This window comes from Peromyscus maniculatus, chromosome 9 (genome assembly GCF_049852395.1).
Source record: "Peromyscus maniculatus bairdii isolate BWxNUB_F1_BW_parent chromosome 9, HU_Pman_BW_mat_3.1, whole genome shotgun sequence".
NCBI lineage: Eukaryota > Metazoa > Chordata > Mammalia > Rodentia > Cricetidae > Peromyscus > Peromyscus maniculatus.
Genome location: NC_134860.1, coordinates 28,610,553 through 28,629,318, shown reverse-complemented (window position 1 = coordinate 28,629,318; position 18,766 = coordinate 28,610,553). Strand labels below are relative to the sequence as shown.

The window sequence follows — 18,766 nt, the reverse complement described above, 5'->3', positions numbered from 1 at the left end:
AGGAGCTATCACTGAAATCTGCCAGCCAGCCAGCCAGCCTCAGCAATTGGCCTGTCTGGAGTTACAGATATGTGTACACCATGGCTTTTTATGTGGTTGTTGTAGTGTCAAGCTTGGGCCTTGTACTCGTGCGGCAGAAACTCTTCCCCACTGAGCCATGCTGACAGCCCTACCTGTGTATTTTTATTTACTGGGAAACAAAGAATCTCCTTCTATGAGGAAAATGTGTTTGTTTGAGGTAGGTCTCTGCTCTACCACAGGTCTCCTGAACTCCAGGATCTTCTCCCTCAGTTTCCCCGAGGCTCACAGTTGGTGGTGTGTTTCACCATGTCTAGCTGGAATACATTGTTTTCATGAGATGTGCATTAATAAGAAAAAACAAGCTCAAAAGCTGATATAAAATACAGCAGCTGACACCAAAGGAAGTGGGTCTAGTGATCTGCATGCCAGTATTCTAAAATAATGAAATATTTTATTTGTTCTACTCTGTGGCAACTGAAGGGAATCACAAGAAATTTACATGTGTGTCTGCATTTATAAACACACACTTCTAAATTTCATTTCACCTCTTAGAAAGGCTAATTGCTAGGAAAAGTATCTTAGGCTTTTATTTTCCTGATAATATCTCCTTTGACATGAAACTAATTACAGGTAAATCAATTAAATACTCAAAAGAAAAAATCTTATGATATAAACGTCAATATTATTTCCAGACAGACTGACATAGTGTGCTGGTTTGAATGGGAACGACTCCCATTGGCTCATATGTCTAATGTCCAGTTCACCGTTTGAGAACTGTGGGAAGGGTTGGACGTGGATCAGATCTGAGCTCCCAGCCACTGATGGTCACTCTAGCTCCCTGAACTGGAAGTACCCAGATTGAAAGCTTTCTTCTATGTGCTGCCTTGGCTGTGGTGTTTCATGACAGCACACGCAGTTTCTAAAACATACGCTCCTTGGTTTGCCTCCTGTGACTCTGCAGCTATCTTTCCACCTCTTTCTTACAGCAAAAAGGTGAGCATATTTGTATATGAAAACTTCCTGACAAAGTTAATACCCACAGGAAGAACTGATCTTTTGTGGAAACTGTTGAAGCCAGTGCTTACAGTTAGTATAAAACAAAACTACACATGTACATATACCCACACATATAAGCATACGATACACACTCACATTTACACATGGATAGATGTAGATGTGTTTACATACACACTTGTGTGTACATGGATAGACATAGCCATGTCCACACACTTGTGTATAAAGACATAAGACTGACAATACATGTTGATTCAGCTAAGAATAAATTTGAAATGTGGGACCTGCGAATTTTTTCTCATTGAGAAAAAGACTTAGTGTTTCCTTCTAAGAAGAGGAAGAGGCATCCCAGTGTCAGCCAGACACTTCAGAGAAACAGCGTCATCCAAGGATGTCTGGCAAATGAACAGCTCAGGTAAGGAAATGCAAAACTTCTGGCTAGTTACTTACTCTGTTGGCTGGATCTGGCCCCTTCTCCATGTATCGCTACCACACTAATGGAGCATGAGTCATTTGAGTAATGACTCAGAAAATGTCTAGCAGCCTCCTGCAACAGGAGATATAATGCTTCAGATAAAATTCAGAAGTATTAGGATAGGGTTTTTATTTCTGCCCGAGCTAGATCACATCTCTCTCCCTGTTAGAGATGAGGAAATTCTCTCTCCTTCTCCAGAAACAGAAACCAGGCCATATGCTATCTTGAGGCTTAGCTTATCTCTAAAATTTAAAATCTCACAGGAAAACCATTGTAAGAGTATATAAGTAGAAAAGTATATAAATAGTTGTGATTTGCTTTTTAAAATTATTTATAATTTTTTAGTCACTTCTTAAAAAGTGCTGTGTAATGGATTCAGTGGTCATCTTAATTACAACATTGCCTCTAAGCACTGTAAGCCCTTGTTAAAAAGAAATTGCCTGGGCCGAAGAAGATCCTCAGAGGGTAAGAGTGCTTGCTTTCCATGCATAAGAACCTTATTTTGATCCCACAGCACCCAACTAAATAGTGAGGAATGGCTGTATGTGTCTGAAAAACTAGTGTTGTGGTAGAGACAGACAAAGCTAGGAAACTTGATGGTCAGCAGGCCAGCCTCTCTGAACTGGTGAGTGTCTCATTCAGTGAGAGACCCTAAGTTAAGGGAATAAGGCCAATGCCTGGTAGGTACCATCCTTTGGCCTTCACATATAAGCACATGCACATACATACACATGTGCACACATAACACACACAGCATGACACACAAAAATTATTTTTGAAAACTACTAAGTAAAAAAAATTCAAGAATCAAAACTTTAGAGTTCAATGAAATCCATAAAAGATCTTTTTTTTTCAATAAAGAAATGTGTTGATTATTTCTGACTTATTCAAAATCATAATGTCTACATTATTTTAATGGGTATCAGCTGCCTAGTTGTTTTAAATTCCATTTTAATATTGAATCATCATTTGTCTGTCTGGTTATCATTTTCACCTTCCTCTTGAAGCACAAACACATTTATATGTGTTACTGAATAACATTACCATGGCAGCGCAGAATAGTATAAAATAATTCTGGATTAATGATCAAAGAGCTCTGAGTATGAGTTTTATTTTAGCAACATACTGTCTTTCTTTTTGATATGAAGTCCAGTCACTACTTTCCTGCAGTCAGTTCCTCTTTCAGGTGAGACTGTATAAGCAGGACATGGGTGACATGGCGGACTGTGACTGATGAAGGAGGCCTGTCCAGGGTGCATGTCAGGGATGTGGGTCAAGTTTTATTCATGTTTGCCATTTACTAAGTAGATCTGACCACACTTGAGACTGGGATATTTCTAAAGTACAGCTTCTGTTTCTCTATGTCTGAACTGAGGGCTACAAGGCCACATTTCTAAGAAAGTCCCCCAGTTGCTTACTTTATGCTAGCAGTAGTGATCAGTCCATTAAGTAAGTGATTATTAAATATATGTGATTGTCCCCACCCTGGGCAAAGAAGGATACAAATTTCCAGGTAAGGAAATGTACATTTAAATACAGCAAGTAATGGGCCAAACATTCAGATCTGGCAGGTGGTTAAGAAATGAACCCAGAAAGCTTGATCCCAGTGCCCTTCCTCCTAATGCCATTTCAATGCCATAACAGTATCACAGTGCTTACCTACATCATCACAGCACTTACCTACATCATCACAGCACTTACCTACATCATCACAGTGCTTATCTACATCATCACAGTGCTTACCTACATCATCGCATTGCTTACCTACCTCATCATAGTGCTTACCTACATCATCACATTGCTTACCTACATCATCACAGTGCTTACCTACATCATCACAGTGCTTACCTACATCATCACAGTGCTTATCTACATCATCACAGTGCTTATCTACATCATCACAGTGCTTACCTACATCATCACAACGCTTACCTACATCACCACAGTGCTTACCTACATCATCACAGCGCTTACCTACATCACCACAGTGCTTACCTACATCATCACAGCACTTACCTACATCATCACAGTGCTTACCTACATCATCACATTGCTTACCTACTACCAGGTACTTGGCTGTTTTCCCCCAGTCTCCCCCAGTGTTCTTTATATTTATTTATTTATTTATTTATTTATTTATTTATTTATTTATTTATTTAATTTTTTGAGACAGGATTTTTCTGTGTAACAGTTCTAGCTGTCCTGAAATTCTCTTTCTAGACCAGGCTGGACTTGAAGTCACAGAGATTTGCCTGCCACTGCCTCCCAAGTGCAGGGATTAAAGGTGTGCATCACTGCCTGCCTGGCTCTCCCACTGTTCTTAATAACCCTAGCAGGTGTGTAATGTCATCATTTTCATTTTACAGATAACAAAATTAATTAAACTTCTCCCGCAAATTGTCTCCAATTCACTGAAACTATAGCAATTCCTACTTAAGCAGAAGATTAGATTAAGAAAATATCTATAATGAGCTAAGCCCAAGGAGCAGTGCATTAAGGAGAGAACAGTTTATCATCATGAATATGTAAAACACCATTAGCAAGTATAGAAAACACTGCCATACAACTCCGTCCTCTGAAGTCAACATTGGCAGGTAAAACCAACTGGACTTGTAAAGCTTAGCTCTACAGCAATTCTGAGCAGAATCTCAGTGGGATTTACAGTGGGCTTCTCTCAGAAGAATCAAAGGCTCATTTCTTATCATCATCTTTCACTGTCTGAAAGATCCCTCTTTATTAAGCTAATGAAACAAGATTGCATCAGTAAATTTCCCTAGAGAAGAGACTGCAATATAAGCAGCTGACAATGGATGCTGCACTTAAGTATGCTTAAGAAGAGCAAACACCATCTAACAGGACACCAGGATCTCTGCTTAGTATATTTAAAAACAAGTCTGTTTGAAAACCTAAGTGTTTTCAGCAGGGATTCTCAACCTTGGTTGCAGGCTGCACCTGCAGCAAGGACTTGAAAAGCTGCTACTTAGCTCCCAACCTCAGACAGGGATAAGCTGGACAGTGGGGTTATTTTAGGCTGGATAATGGGGTATTTTAGGCTGGATGATGGGATAATTTAGGTGGACACTCAGGTATTTTAGGTGGACACTGGGGTGTTTTTGGCTGGACACTGAGGTGTTTTTGGCTGGACACTGGGATATTTTAGGTAGACACTGGGGTATTTTAGATGGACACTGGAGTATTTTAGGTGGACACTGGGGTATTTTAGGTGGACACTGGGGTATTTTAGGTGGGCACTGGGGTATTTTAGGTGGACACTTGGGTATTTTAATAGCACTAGTTTTATAATGTGCAGCCAAGTAAGAGATGGACTTGATGGAAACAGTGTCTGTTCCATGGTTGATGGAGACAACTGCCTTGTGAAGCCAAGCCGTTCAAGGTAGAACATGGGGATGTCTGAGGGGCTAAGGGATTCTTTCTCCCCAGAAGGGAAGGATTTTAGCAGACGTATTTTAATGGAGCAGGATTCTTCACAACACATGTATATGTGATTGACAAAGGGTTTCCTTCTCTCAGCAGAATGCAGCCTCTTGTGAGAAGACATGAATGAGAGCATGGAGCCTTCTCTCCAGACACAAGCCTACAAATAGTGTAAGTTGTAGTTCAAGATGACACCCCTAAGGTGGAATATGTAAGATGTGAGAAGTTTACATTCTATGTCAAGACACTGTCAAATGTTGATTTCTGTCTGCAAAACAAACACAATTTAAAGTATCTTTCTTTATTTGTTTTTCTTTTGTTGGGGATTGAACTCAGGGCCTCATGCATGTCAACCACTGAGCTAAACTCCTAGGCTGAAAAAGTGAAACTTAAAAGATAAATCCACATATGTATGAAAGATCCTGATGTGAACCAATTCACCATCACCAAACAAAAAGTAGCATTTATTATGTGCTGCTCTGTGGGATCCTGTCCTAGCTTTGAAAGAGGAGAGAAGTAAAGATGAAGAGTGACGGGAAATGTGTTCATGATCAACATCAAATAAATGGCTGAGTCCATATACAGGCCCTGTAACACCATCGGTACTGGCCTACAGCATGGTTAAGAAGCAGCCTAGCATCAGGACACAAGGGTCTGTGTCTGACCACGACACCAGGAAACAAAAGGAGATTCCTCTGTAGCAAATTTCAAAGACAATGAAAGGTGATTTGAGACAAGTAAGAATTTTATTTGTTCGATATAATGCTTTTTATATTTTGAGAACTGTCACAAGTGTTTTATACGCCCTATACATTTTTGCCAAGTTTGTATGTGTCCACTTGCATGTGAGATGTGTATACATGTCCATGTTCATAGAAGCTGGTGGTCTCTACTGGGTATTTTCCTCCATGTCTCTCCACCTTAATTTTTGAGCCAGGGTCTCTCAACTGAACTAGCTCACTGATTGGCTGTACTCTATGAGTAGCAAGCTCCTGGGACCCTGCTGTCACTCTCTCCCCAGCACTGGGAATGGGCACACCACAACACCTGGCTTTATATGTAGATGCAGGGATCGAAACTCAGGTTTCCATGTTTATATAGCAAGCCCTTCACCAACTGAGCATCTCCCTAGATCCACACTTCCCTACATTTCTGACACAACTCCTTTCCATCACATTGGGGGTGAATCTGGCAATGTTATTTCTCGGCTTCAGTCATACTTCACAGTCATACTTATAGCTTGCTAGCCACACTTTCTTGGAGACAGGTTTATGAGATTAGGGGTTGGCAAACATTTTCTGTATGGGACTGAATGATCAGCACTTCAAGCTCTGTGGATCTCAGTCTCTGTTGTTAGTCCTCAGGTCAGCTGGTTGAGCAGGAAAATGACCCAGATGGCAGGACAAATATGATGGCAGTCTGAAGGACAGGGCCAGCTTGTATCCTCGTAGTCACTAGAACTCAAGTCAGTATCATCTTCTTGTGTCATATATTATTCTTTCCATTTTTTTTATCCATTCAAAAATGAGAAAACCCTTAGCTGATGAGCCACACATAAATGAGTGGTATTCAGTTGGTGGGTTAGAGTTGCCAACCCTTGTCCTGAATGAAACGGTTTCCTGTGTTAGAGGCATTTGCCTCAGTGTAAAGTTTTCGTTATGCAACAATCTCATCAGACAAAGGCACCATGTTCAAAGAACAAGGGTATCCCCAGGTTCCATCCTCTGGGGTGTCAGAAGCAACTGTCTTCTAAAGCCTCACTTTTTAGTACTATGCACTAATTCCCTCCAGACATCCCCATTCAACCCGGTAAGAATTCTAGGAAATGTTAACAATAACAAGTAAGTAATATGGATAGCACCCTAAAAAAGCTTATCACATACAATAATGCATTGCATTAAAAGCACATCTTCTTGAGCAAGAATGACAAACTCTGGGATCTGAAGGGAATTTCAAGACCACAGAAGCTGTTATTTACCAAACACTTTCTCCAGAGCCTTCAAGAACATTCTAGCTATAAGTACACTCCAGCTCCTTCCAGAAAACAGGCTCAGAATTACTAGAGGCCAAGGAAACTCCTCCAGGGGATGGCTGGAGCCAGCTCACAGCTGCCCATGAGAAGAACTTATTAAAACGTTCAGAATCTTAGAAGCCACTTGACATGCATTAATGAGGTGAAATTGGTCAGAGTGGGACCTTTGTATCACAAAATCCTGAAATACACAAGTGTTCCAAATTAGAATTGTTTTTCTCTGATTGCAAATTAAATACTTTGTAAGGGGACTGGAATGATGGCTCGGTGGTTAAAAACACTGTGGTTTTTACATAGGACCTAGGTTCGGGTCTCAGCATCCACATGGTGGCTCATCAACACCTATAACCCAGTTCCAAGGGGATCCCACACATTCTTCTGACCTCCATATCATCCCACAAACATATGGTACAGTCACACACATATATACATAAAAATTATAAATTAAAAATATATATCTGCAGACTACAAGCCATCATATTCTTGCAATAGGGAAAGCTCTCTATATGTGTATAAAACGTATGTACTCTCACACACACTCATGAACTAGAAAGGTAGTAACTCTTCCCTACATCATAAACAGATAAAGATCAATTGCTGTTTAGACATCCTTATACCATTGTTGGCTCTGGCATGCCAAATGTATTTTTGTCTTCTGTTAACTAGAGAACTAAGCAATTTAAACATTTTGCCTAGAATAAAAATACTTTTCAGAACCTATTATCTCTTCTAATTTTACATGTTTGTCTAACATGAAAACCACAAAAGCTATTACAGAGGTCATCACTGGCTTGTATAGCTATAATCTAAGAAGTGCCAGTCCAGAGCTGGAGAGAGGGGTCTGTGACTAAGGGCTCATGCTTCTCCTGTTGAGAATAGAAGTTCAATTGGCAGCTGATATTGTGTTCCCCAATATATTGAGCACCCTAATAAACTTATCTAGGGTCAGAGAACAGAACAGCCACCAGATATAGAGGCCAGAAAATGGTGGCACACACACCTTTAATCCTAACATTTCAAAGGCAGAGATCCGTCTGAATCTCTGTGAGTTCAAAGCCACACTGGAAACAGCCAGGCATGGAGACACATGCCTTTAAGACCAGGAAGTGATGGCAGGAAGCAGAAATGTATATAAGGCATGGGAACCAGGAGCTAAGCTGTTAAACTTTTAGGCTTTAGAGCAGCAGTTCAGCTGAGATCCATTTGGACAAGGACACAGAGGCTTCCAATCTGAGGAAAAAGGATCAGCTGAGGAATTGGTGAGGTGAGGTGAGGTAGCTGTGGGTTGTTCTTCCAGCATTCACTCCAATACCTGGCTTCAGATTTGGATTTTATTAATAAGACCTTATAAGATTAATGCTACAGGCAGCACTAAGGTAGGGTGGCTCTAATGCTCATGGTTCTGCATCCACATGCACGTACCACACACACACACACACACACACACACACACACACACACACACACACACACTTAAAAATATAGTAGAGACTTTAAAAAGTACCATTCCATTTCCAGATAATGCTAGCTCATGACGTACAATCTCTGCCCAGCTCATTGCCTTTTGTGTTATTGCTACTGTTGAATGAAGATTCTTACAATGTAACATCTGGCAAGGCCAAAATGTTCCCGAGAAATATGTTTGTTTTTAGGCAAGAGGCTTTTTTGATTATTCTTGGTTTCTGGTCTCAGTGCACAGAACTACATGAGACTGTAAACCTAATTCAAACAAATCATCTTGAATTTACTCTTTCTGCATTTGCTGCTGTCCTGTTCGCTCTGTGTCACTTCAGGCAGCAAAGCCGTTTTTGTAGGACCCTTTGCCTTTAACTTTACAAGATTAGAAATAACAAAGAACATTTATTACTAGGTGAGCTGCAATATCAAAAAGGGGATTATATCCTTATTTGTCAGTAAATGAGCTGACAATAAATGGGAATAGCTCATAAAAGCGAAAGCAGGCTGGAGCTGTGAGCTCTACACCTAATTCTGAAGCAAATTTCTTTCTAGGCATTAGGAAAGGCTATCCCAAGATTGAATGCTCCAGAAACTTCACAGCAACATATTCCTGCATAATCAAAAATATGTAGACTCAAATAAATCTACTTCTGATCTTCAGAAAGCAATTTTCAGAGCCAGCATTTTGTTGGAGTTCTATTGAAACTCTTTCCATTACACGGCCACAGTGGTGGTCTCTCTGGTGGTATTCACAAACAACTTTAATTATTTATTTATAGACTCAGAGGGTATTGCTTTTCATCCAGATCCAAAGCTTATCACACATTCTACAACGAAATATTTCAATGAAAACTTGAAACTCAGAAAGTCTGGAACCAAGGCCAGGAGCATCCATCCCTATATTGTGAAGACAAATGAAAGCAAGCTTGGTCCTCAAATGCAAGTGTCAACACGAAGTCAACACTTCAGTTCATAAATCTAACTCCAGCTTCTTTGTAAGACAAGCTTTGTAGCAACTTTTTCTACTTTCAACAATTTGTAAAAAAACAAAATCAAATGAATTACTCAGGACCTTTCACTGTCTATGAGAATTTTCAGCTATAGGTTCTTTAGAGTGCCATCAGGAAAACTGTTTAGTTGTCTCACTGGGGCTTCATTCTATCTCTATTCAGTTTCTTTGAGGACTTTCGGGAGCTTTTAATATACTAACATTCCAGCTACTGTCCTTGGTTACTTAGATTCTGTAAGTAAAATACATAGCATTATCATTGTTTTATTCATTTATTAATTTTTTATTGTTTCTGTTTTTCAACAGCAGCGATCAAATCCAGGGCCCAACAGAAACCAGACATATGCTTGTCACTGAACCACACCCTCAATGCATATTAAACAAAAACAGTTTTCCTCCTATCAAGAAAGAAAGACTCAAGGGAATGCTGTGTCATGAATACACTCTGAAGAGTGCTGCTTTACAGTACACAACCAAGACTGAAACACTGGAACAAAGTCAGAGCGTTACAGAAAGACAGAAATCACCAGACACCGCAGGTAGGAGCTCACACTCACCCAGAATCTGGAGACTGCTCAGATCTTCCTCAGGCTGACCCTAGGAAATGGTCAATAAAGATGGCCGGCCAGGGTAGGAGGGCAGCAGTCTCATGAAATACCCTCTTCAGCACTCTATTTGATAGAACCTGTGACTTCCTTCCTCATCAATATAATAAACAGGTGTGTTTCATGTTAGCCAACCTCCACGCTGGAGAGGGATAACAAAACCAAGGGAAATGAGCACCTTCAGCTGAAGAGCGTCTTGGACAGGAGACATGAGAGTTTATGCAGCCAGCCTAGGACTCACATTCATCCAAGAGATTTCTTTCTAGCCAAGCTCTGTGCAGACAAGTGTTCCCTTGATAGTGGTTAGAATAAAACTTAAAAGAAAGCCAAGAAATGTTTCCTTTTGCCCCTGTACAGTCAGCAGTTTAGAAGGCCAGGCAGTTAGTTGAATATTCAAATTTTACAAGTGCAACAACTGGGTCTGAAGGACTTTACTGGGTTTGGGGGAAGACAAGGAAAATACGAGCTCTGTCAGATCTCCTGGGTCCAGCGAGCTACGATAGCTGCTACCCCAGTCGCTCCTCTCTGCTCCTGTGCCAATTAGTCACTCCCCATTTACTGGGCTTCTGCTAAATGCTAGGCGCTGTGCTAGGCTGTACGCTTATATTCTTTCATCCTCTTTTCTGACTGTGGTAGGCTGGACAGTCTTATTTCACAGAGATGACACAGAGAGCCGATCTCAGGGCCAACATTACCCAATTTGCCAGGAATAGTATCTGCCCAGAAGGTGAGTCTCCAAAGCCCATGCTCTTCAGACAGTCTCCTTTCCCCATCCACACTTGTCACTCTGTTTCCTTTCTCTTTCCATTTTAAAGAACTTAGAGGGGAAAGAAAAAAAACCCAAAGATCAGCTGTCCATAACTCGAATCTCTTTTCTTTGCTTGTACAGACAAATTAGGGTCTTCTGTCATCACAGACCAAGAAAAACTGGGCAGAAACAAGAATGCATAAAATAACCTGGATCTTATCACAAATTGGATACCTCAAAGGGGCAAATTCTCTTAGCCCTTCAGGAAGCAGAACTTGGTCACACTTCTATTCCTTCTGTGGTTACTAAGAACAAAGGACACAGAATGGATCAAACTGCTCTCAATCTACTACTTTCTTTAAAATATATCAAGTGAAGCACATATTAAATGACTTCAAAATCTAAGTGGCATGCTCTGAAGACACCATGCCCTCAAATTCTCAAAAAGGCAAGGAAGAGGGGCAGAGGAAAGAGTAGAGGATGGATGAGGAGGGAGATGAGAAGCAATACTCAAACCATATGCATTAGAAACCTCTGAGCTCGGGGCTCCCTGACTCACCCTAAATCAACTAGATCTGAACCACAGCCAGATGGGACTCAGGGCTCTGAATGTGGGTTACCAAAGGTAACCTATCTGAGACGTGTTTGTAAGTGTGCTGCTTAAGAAACTTAGAGGCTTTCACATTTAAGAATGCAGCATTTGGCTGTGCCCAGAAAGAGTCATGGACAGAATGCTGGCTTGTATGGGAGCAAAAGCCTGAAAGAGCATGCAGCAAGGTATGAGGAAGACATTCTCCTCATGGACACTGTTCCTTGGGTCTATAGTTTTTATTTAAAGAAAATCACCATCAACAATTTTATGCTACAAACCCCTTTACATGCTTTTAATTTTGAAATTGTTCAGAAACTGCAGTCACATGGTGCCTAGTGAGATTTGGTCAAGGATGGACAACACATGTGATAGAAAATCCGAAAAGTTCCATAACACAATGATACTGTGGCCACATCAGTAATTGTAAGCATACTCTATGAGTTCACATGATGGGATCCATAAACTTCTCAGAGTGCACCTTGGTCTTTAGCAATGCATAGCTCTATTTTGGTGGGACCTGTGTATCACATAGAACACGCAAGCTCAGGTGACACACTGAATCAGATGCATGACTAGTTTACTTCCACTCCAGGCCGACTGGGCTCCAAGATGTGTCTCCCTCACTTCAAACACATACATGCCCATGTGCTCCTTTCTGTTCACACAGTAGGAGGAGGCACACTCTACACATTATCCTGTTACCTCTACTTTCTCTCAATAGTCCCCAGGAGACCATGCTTCCACATTCCATGTACCTCACATTACTACTCCTAAGGGAATCACAGTCCGACATCACACAGATGCAGCATACATCATTTAATTGCTGACATTTCATGGACATTTAGAATTCCTCTAAACCTTTGCTAATACAAATAACATTATTAGGGGGCATTTATTCATTTCTTTGCTCACACATGAGGGCTTATATTTGGGATAAATTTCTCAAAGTAAAATTGAATTGGCAAAGAATACAATGCACTTTTATTTCACATATTGCCAAATTATCCCTCCAAAGAGGTTGTTATAATGTCAACTTCTATTAATAGCTTATGACACTACTTGTTTCTTCCACACCATCAACAAAACACCATGGTTCTTACTATATTTTAATTTCTCACTATGACTTTCTCTGCAGTGAGTACCAACTGGGTAACATCAATGTGCCTCAGCAGGTCTATTTCACTGGAGAATGGGCACAATGGAATAGGGGATAGGTGAACGTCAAGATTCAGAGTCATGTCTTCCTCCTGGATACATCCTGGCTAGGAAGGTTATTAGATTGTCTCCTCCTGAAAGTCTCCCAAATTACTACCAGGTTTGATTGGTTCTCCTCTGAGGATCCTACCATAGCTTAGCCTCGGGTCTTCCTCTTCTCTTGTGATTCAGTAGCATTCTCCTTTTAGGCTGTCCCATCTTGTTATGAGATAGCTAAGTGTAATTCAATGGCCTTGGTTCCCCTCCACTCTAGGTAAATTTTTAAAGTTGCCTTTCTAGGTTCATGGACAAAGGTGAATAGTAAAACCACCAGGAAGCTACGTGTCTGCAAAACTGTAGACAACAACCTTTTGTTCCACAAAAGAAAAAACAAGTTGCAAAACTATAATGAAATAAGATTGGTAGACAGCTCTATGGATAAAACATTGCTGTATAAGGATGCAGACTGGCGTTCTAACCCCCAGGATCCATGGAAAAGTCAGGGAGGTATGATGGTGGCCTGTAATCCCAGTACTCATGAGGCAGAGACAGGAGACCCCTGGGCCAAGCTAGCCAGCCCAACTAGCCAGAATTGATGACATCTAGGTTCAGTGAGAGACCCTGACCTGATAAACTGATTGGAGAGTGATCCAGAATCTCAACTTTGGACCTATACACTCCCACGCACACACACTTGCACACATAAACATACATGCATATATTCATGCACACCATACATGCATGCAAAAAAACCCCCACAGGTCTTCTAATAAAACTGTGACTGGAACTGGAGTGTCAGTCAGATCCCCAGCACTGTGATAGATAAATAATTAACTGTAAAAGCAAAGCTAAACTGCTGAAATATTTAAATGATTATTAATCAAATGTTTCTTGCGCAGGTCCACAGGTGAGGAGGAGCTGTTGTAGGCACTTCTAAGTAAAGCCTCCATTACAGACAGACAGGAGGGACCTGGCTCAGTCCAACCACAGATGCAGAGCTTTGTTTGTGAATGCAAAGGTTAACTCAGACTCAGGTTACCAATTCTGTTTCTGGCTGCAACAACAGGAAGCCAGAAGCCCTCTCCCCACTCACTGTGTCTATACTGTATCTTCAGGGAAAACAGACGGCATGCCGCTTCTTCCAGTAAGCCTGAGCCCGGTATTGATTTAGTGTTTATTTTTCACTGAGTCTATGCACTTAAAAGGAAACAGGGAATAATATATATGTACTTTCAGAAAACTGCTTCGATGCTGTAAATAATATCCCAGACCATTAATGAACCTTTCCAGAGGTTCCTGCCTTGCAACAGAACATTACTTAAGCACTAGAAATCCAATCAGCAAATATTTATTTTGCAAACTTCTATGTGCACACTTAAAACACTTATTCCATAAATAAAATAAGTCTCTGTAGGAAAACAGATTAATTCAGCACATATTTACTGAGTACTCACAATGTGGCCCTACACCATCAAAATAAAATAGGGCAAAGGACCTGCTGTTAAGGGAAGAGCAGGCTGAAAGAGACCTGGCTGAGTTGACAGTTCACGTGAATCCAGATGGGCAAGCTCACAGGAACTCATGAGAAAGTGCTCCTAATAATCTTTCAGGAAACTTGGAGAAGGCTTTCACAGGAGACAGTTTAAAAATGACCCCCATGGTAGGATTCAGCTTGAACTAATGGACAGAATCAGAGAAATAGTGTTGCTTCTTAGAGAAGTTGACTTAAACTCATCCAAGTCCAACAGACAGGGTCAGCATTAGAATATGGACAGCCCTCAGGACATAAAGCAAATCCCCCCAGATTTTCTGAAATTTCTGAAAGCTGAATCCATCCTTAAGAATGAAAGGAGACCACTGCACCCCACACTCAAATTGAAACTTATTTGGCATTTAAAACTCTGGGTATTTTTTACCAACTCTGAAAGACTGAATGGATATGTCACAGCCTTTTAACTGACCTCCATCATTCTCCAGTTCCATGGCAGCAGTACCTCTACCTCAGAGGCCCACCTTCTCTTTATATGAACCTCATAAAACCTAGTTAGAGAAAGCCACAGAGGAATGTGATGAACTTAACAGATGGAGGCACATTTTCCTTCCCTGGTGTTTACATTATTTTGACAGCAAGGAGCCCCCCAAAACAGGAAATGGTGCTAAGCAAAGTCCTCCAAGAACATCAACAAGGAAAGCCAGCCCCTGAGCTGTATAAACCCACTCACTACACACTTCCACACACATAATAACCAGCATGCTATGTTACATGAAGTGAAATCCTTACCCAGAAACAGTTGAGAATCTTGGTACTTTGTGGGAGATGCCCTTGTTGTGGAGGACTGAATCAATGGCTATGATATGAAGCAAGATGAAAATGGCAACCATGAATTGAAATGAGTCTTCTGAGAATCATTCTTCAGTTTACCCATTCCACACAATGCAGCAAAGACTGATTCCCATCAGGAATTATTCAATTTCTGACTTGCTCTAACTTGTGCTGTTTGGAAGACAATTGTCTCCCTCTACCTCACAGTGGACAGTTTCAAAAGCTCTACAAATTCTTTTGCTTTGGGAGAAGGGACATTTTAAGGGAGTTGAAGAGGGTCATTTATTGAATACTATCATGGCACAGTGACATAATTTAGGTTTCCACAGTATTAGATACAGATTTGTGTGCTACCCAAACGTGTCCTAATATGTTAGTGTTATAATTTATTTTTCTTTTTTAAAGATAGGGTCTCCTTTAGCCTAGGCAGGTCTGAATTCACTATGTAGGCAATGACGACTTTGAACTTCTGACCCTCCTGTCTCCACTGTCTGGGTGATGGGATTACAGATGTGTATCACCTTATCTAGGTAGCTTGGTGCTGGGGATTGAACCAACATTTCGAGCATATTAGACAGGCACTCTAACCTGCTGAGCATTCACAATCCTAGTTCATAATTTACCAGGAGGAAAAAACAAAACAAACAATGAAAGCAGATTTCAAAACCATCATTAATGAAAAGCTGCTAAAACAATTTACCTTAACCAAACAACCTTCTAGTTAGAGATTCTATCTATACAATTAACATTTGAACTCTATGCATCCTATCAAAATTAAGTACAATGTAGATTTTCTAAATCATACATATGCTATGTATTTATATATGACATAACAATTTGCTACATGCACATTGAAATTCAAAAGAAAATTAGGCATTTTTACAGATAAATTGAAAATCAGGTTGTCTTAGTTAGGGTTTTTATTGCTGCAACAAAACACCATAACCAAAAGCAAGTTGGGGAGGAAAGGTTTTTTTCAGCTTATACTTCCACATTGCTCTTCATCACCAAAGAAAATCAGGACAGGAACTCAAGCAGGGCAAGAACCTGGAGACAGGAGCTGATGCAGAGGCCATGAGAGAGTGCTACTTAATAGATTGCTCCTCATCATTTCTCAGTCTGCTTTCTTATAGAACACAGGACCACCAGTCCAGGGGGGTCCCCATCTGTACTGGGCTGGGTCTTTCCCTACTGATAACTAATTAAGAAACTGTCCTCCAGGCTTGGGTACTTACAGCCAGATTTTCAGGAGGCATTTTCTCAACTGAGGTTCCCTTGTTTCAGATGACTATAGCTTGTGCCTACATAAAACTAGCCAGCACACAAGAGTAACATGGTTTTATTTTCCCATATATATTTGGTAATCATGGACAAGAATCGTCTTGGCTGCTGTGTCTAAGGTCATCTAAAACTAAAGCTGCATCCAGATTTTATTTCTCCACCACTGGAATGGTCTTTACTTTCTTGGTGGAGAGTGGCATTCTAGCCATCCCATGAACTGCCTATGTAGTAGAATGAGAAGCAGGACAGCTCTCCAATTGTTAATAGCATGCTTCCAAAGTTTCGCACATCTTTTCCCATTCCCACAGGCCAAAATGTACATATTCAGCCACAGATAGAAGCAAAGAGGCATGGAAATGTAATCCTTACTCCAGGCAGCAATGGAAGCTCTCAGCGGGAGTGCAACTGGATTCTTCTAGATGGGAAATTGTCACTTGGGGAAGAATCATCTCAATCTGGAGAAAGCAACTTTTCCCTGATGCATTGTCTCCTACAGACTACAGCACTGGTAGGACACAGGTGGATCTCTGTGCCTGGGGTGTGGCATTGCCTGGATGACTGTAGCAAAGGTCCCCAATGGCTATCTATGATTGCATGAAATAAGTAAGCTGCAGCAGCAGCAAAGCCCAGCCTTGAACTGATGGTTCCGAATGGGATGATGAGCAGCCTGCCTGCCCCTTGACTGTCTTGGAGACCAGAGCCTTTCTCCACGTTCTGGAAGAGGATGCTAGCAGTCATAAGGTCAATGATACCTCCACTCTCCACACTCACCAGAAAGCAGGGTGAATGCTTTATTATGCTTTCAGGGCAGAGCATAATTTCTCTCATTTTACACTAAGCCATTGGCCAGGCTGCCTTGAAAAGTGGAGATAGGTGATGTGGTTTTGTTGTTGTTGTTTATTTTATTTTTTGTGCCTCTATAAAGGACAAACTTGTTTAAGGGACTGGAAACTGGTTATATTCATTTTTCCTGGCACATTGGTTTATACATGCCAAATACTACTAAAGAAACACACACACACACACACACACACACACACACACACACACACACACACACACACACACACACAGAGCAATATGAGGACTCACTTGGTGCAGAAAAACAGTCCCAGCCAGTGTGTCTCTCTCCACCTGCTGGTTCTCTAGCTTGCCTGATCTCACTGGCATCTTTCAGCTTTTGCTATTCATCAGAAATAATGAATAGTTTAATGTTCAAGAGAAAGACCCCTGTGCCCATTGCACTGTATTGTCTGGAACTGGCCCACACTGTGTAAGAGTATCTGACACTCTGTGTGCTGCCTTCTATTCCCTCCTGGTAGCCTGCACATGAACAAAGCAGGGGCATAGCCCAGCCCGGCCCTATGGGAACACACTACCTTCTCTCAGCTGACATCTCTGGAATTAAGAACTCAGAACCAACCAAGGACCAACCCCTTCTCTCTCCAGTGTCCTGTTCTTAGGTGGGTCAGAACTAAATCAAATTCCACTTCACGAATAAAGCTAATATCTATGAGGTAGGAGGCTGCATTAATATTTCCAAGACCAAATATTCTCCCTCAAGTAATATAAATTTATAGGTATGACTTTTCCCCATGCTCTATCGACTGTTTGTGGTATATGAAAGTAATTAGGCTTTTCTGAAAGCCAGAGTTTGAGTAAACACAAAAGAAAAGCATTCTGAGTTGTACTTTTTTTTTTATTTTTTTGGTTTTTTTTATTATTATTATTATTGTTATTATTTTATAACACCATTCAGTTCAACATAATAGCCACAGAATCCCCTGTTCTCCCCCTCTCGCCCACCCCTCCCCCCGGCCCACCCCCCATTCCCACCTCCTCCAGATCAAGGTCTCCCCCGAGGACCGGGGTTGACCTGGTAGACTCAGTCCAGGCAGGTCCATTCCCCCCTCCCAGACCGAGCCAAGTGTCCCTGCATAAGTCCCAGGATTCAAACAGCCAACTCATGCAACGAGCCCAGGACCTGGCACCAATGCACAGCTGCCTCCCAAACAGATCAAGCCAAATGACTGTCTCACCCGTTCAGGTGGCCTGATCCAGTTGGGGGCCCCTCAGCCTTTGGTTCATAGATCCTGTGCTTCCATTCATTTGGTTATTTGTCCCGGTGCTTTATCCAACCTTGGCTTCAACAATTCTCGCTCATATAAATCCTCTTCTTACTCACTAATTAGACTCCCAGTGCTCCACCAGGGGACCAGCCGTGGATGTCTGCCTTCAGATTCCTCAGTCCTTGGATGGGGTTTATGGCACCACTATTTGGGTGTCTGGCCATCCCATCACCAGAGTAGGTCAGTTCCTGCCGTCTCGCGACCATTGCCAGCAGTCTTTTGAGGGGGTATCTTTGTGGATCTTCGTGGGCCTCCCTAGCTCTCTGCTTCCTCCCCTTCTCACCTTCTCATGTGGTCTTCATTTACCATGGTCTCCTATTCCTTGTTCTCCCTCTCTTTTCTTGATCCAGCTAGGGTCTCCCACTCTTTCCCTCGACTGTCGCCCTTCATTGTTCCCACTCATGACCAGGCTATTCATGTAGATCTTGTCCATTTCTCCGTGTCTTTTTT

At 41.4% G+C, this 18,766-nt stretch overlaps 1 protein-coding gene and 1 long non-coding RNA gene across 13 annotated transcripts in view; one reads left to right on the top strand and one right to left on the bottom strand.

Annotated features, from left to right (window-relative positions):
- Window positions 1-18,766, bottom strand: part of Fhit (fragile histidine triad diadenosine triphosphatase) — a 1,536,882-nt gene that overhangs the window by 849,489 nt on the left and 668,627 nt on the right. The gene's annotated exons all lie outside the window — the stretch shown is intronic.
- On the top strand, window positions 3,399-17,228 carry LOC143267273 (uncharacterized). 4 transcript variants are annotated; one of them, XR_013042239.1, is made up of 7 exons: window positions 3,399-4,104; window positions 4,236-4,386; window positions 5,042-5,116; window positions 9,751-9,983; window positions 10,686-10,776; window positions 13,483-13,727; window positions 16,496-17,228. It is a non-coding gene; the product is annotated as an uncharacterized LOC143267273 (long non-coding RNA). The 4 variants fall into 4 exon arrangements; XR_013042240.1 differs by having other exon boundaries at window positions 3,399-4,386; window positions 5,045-5,116; XR_013042238.1 differs by having other exon boundaries at window positions 3,399-4,386.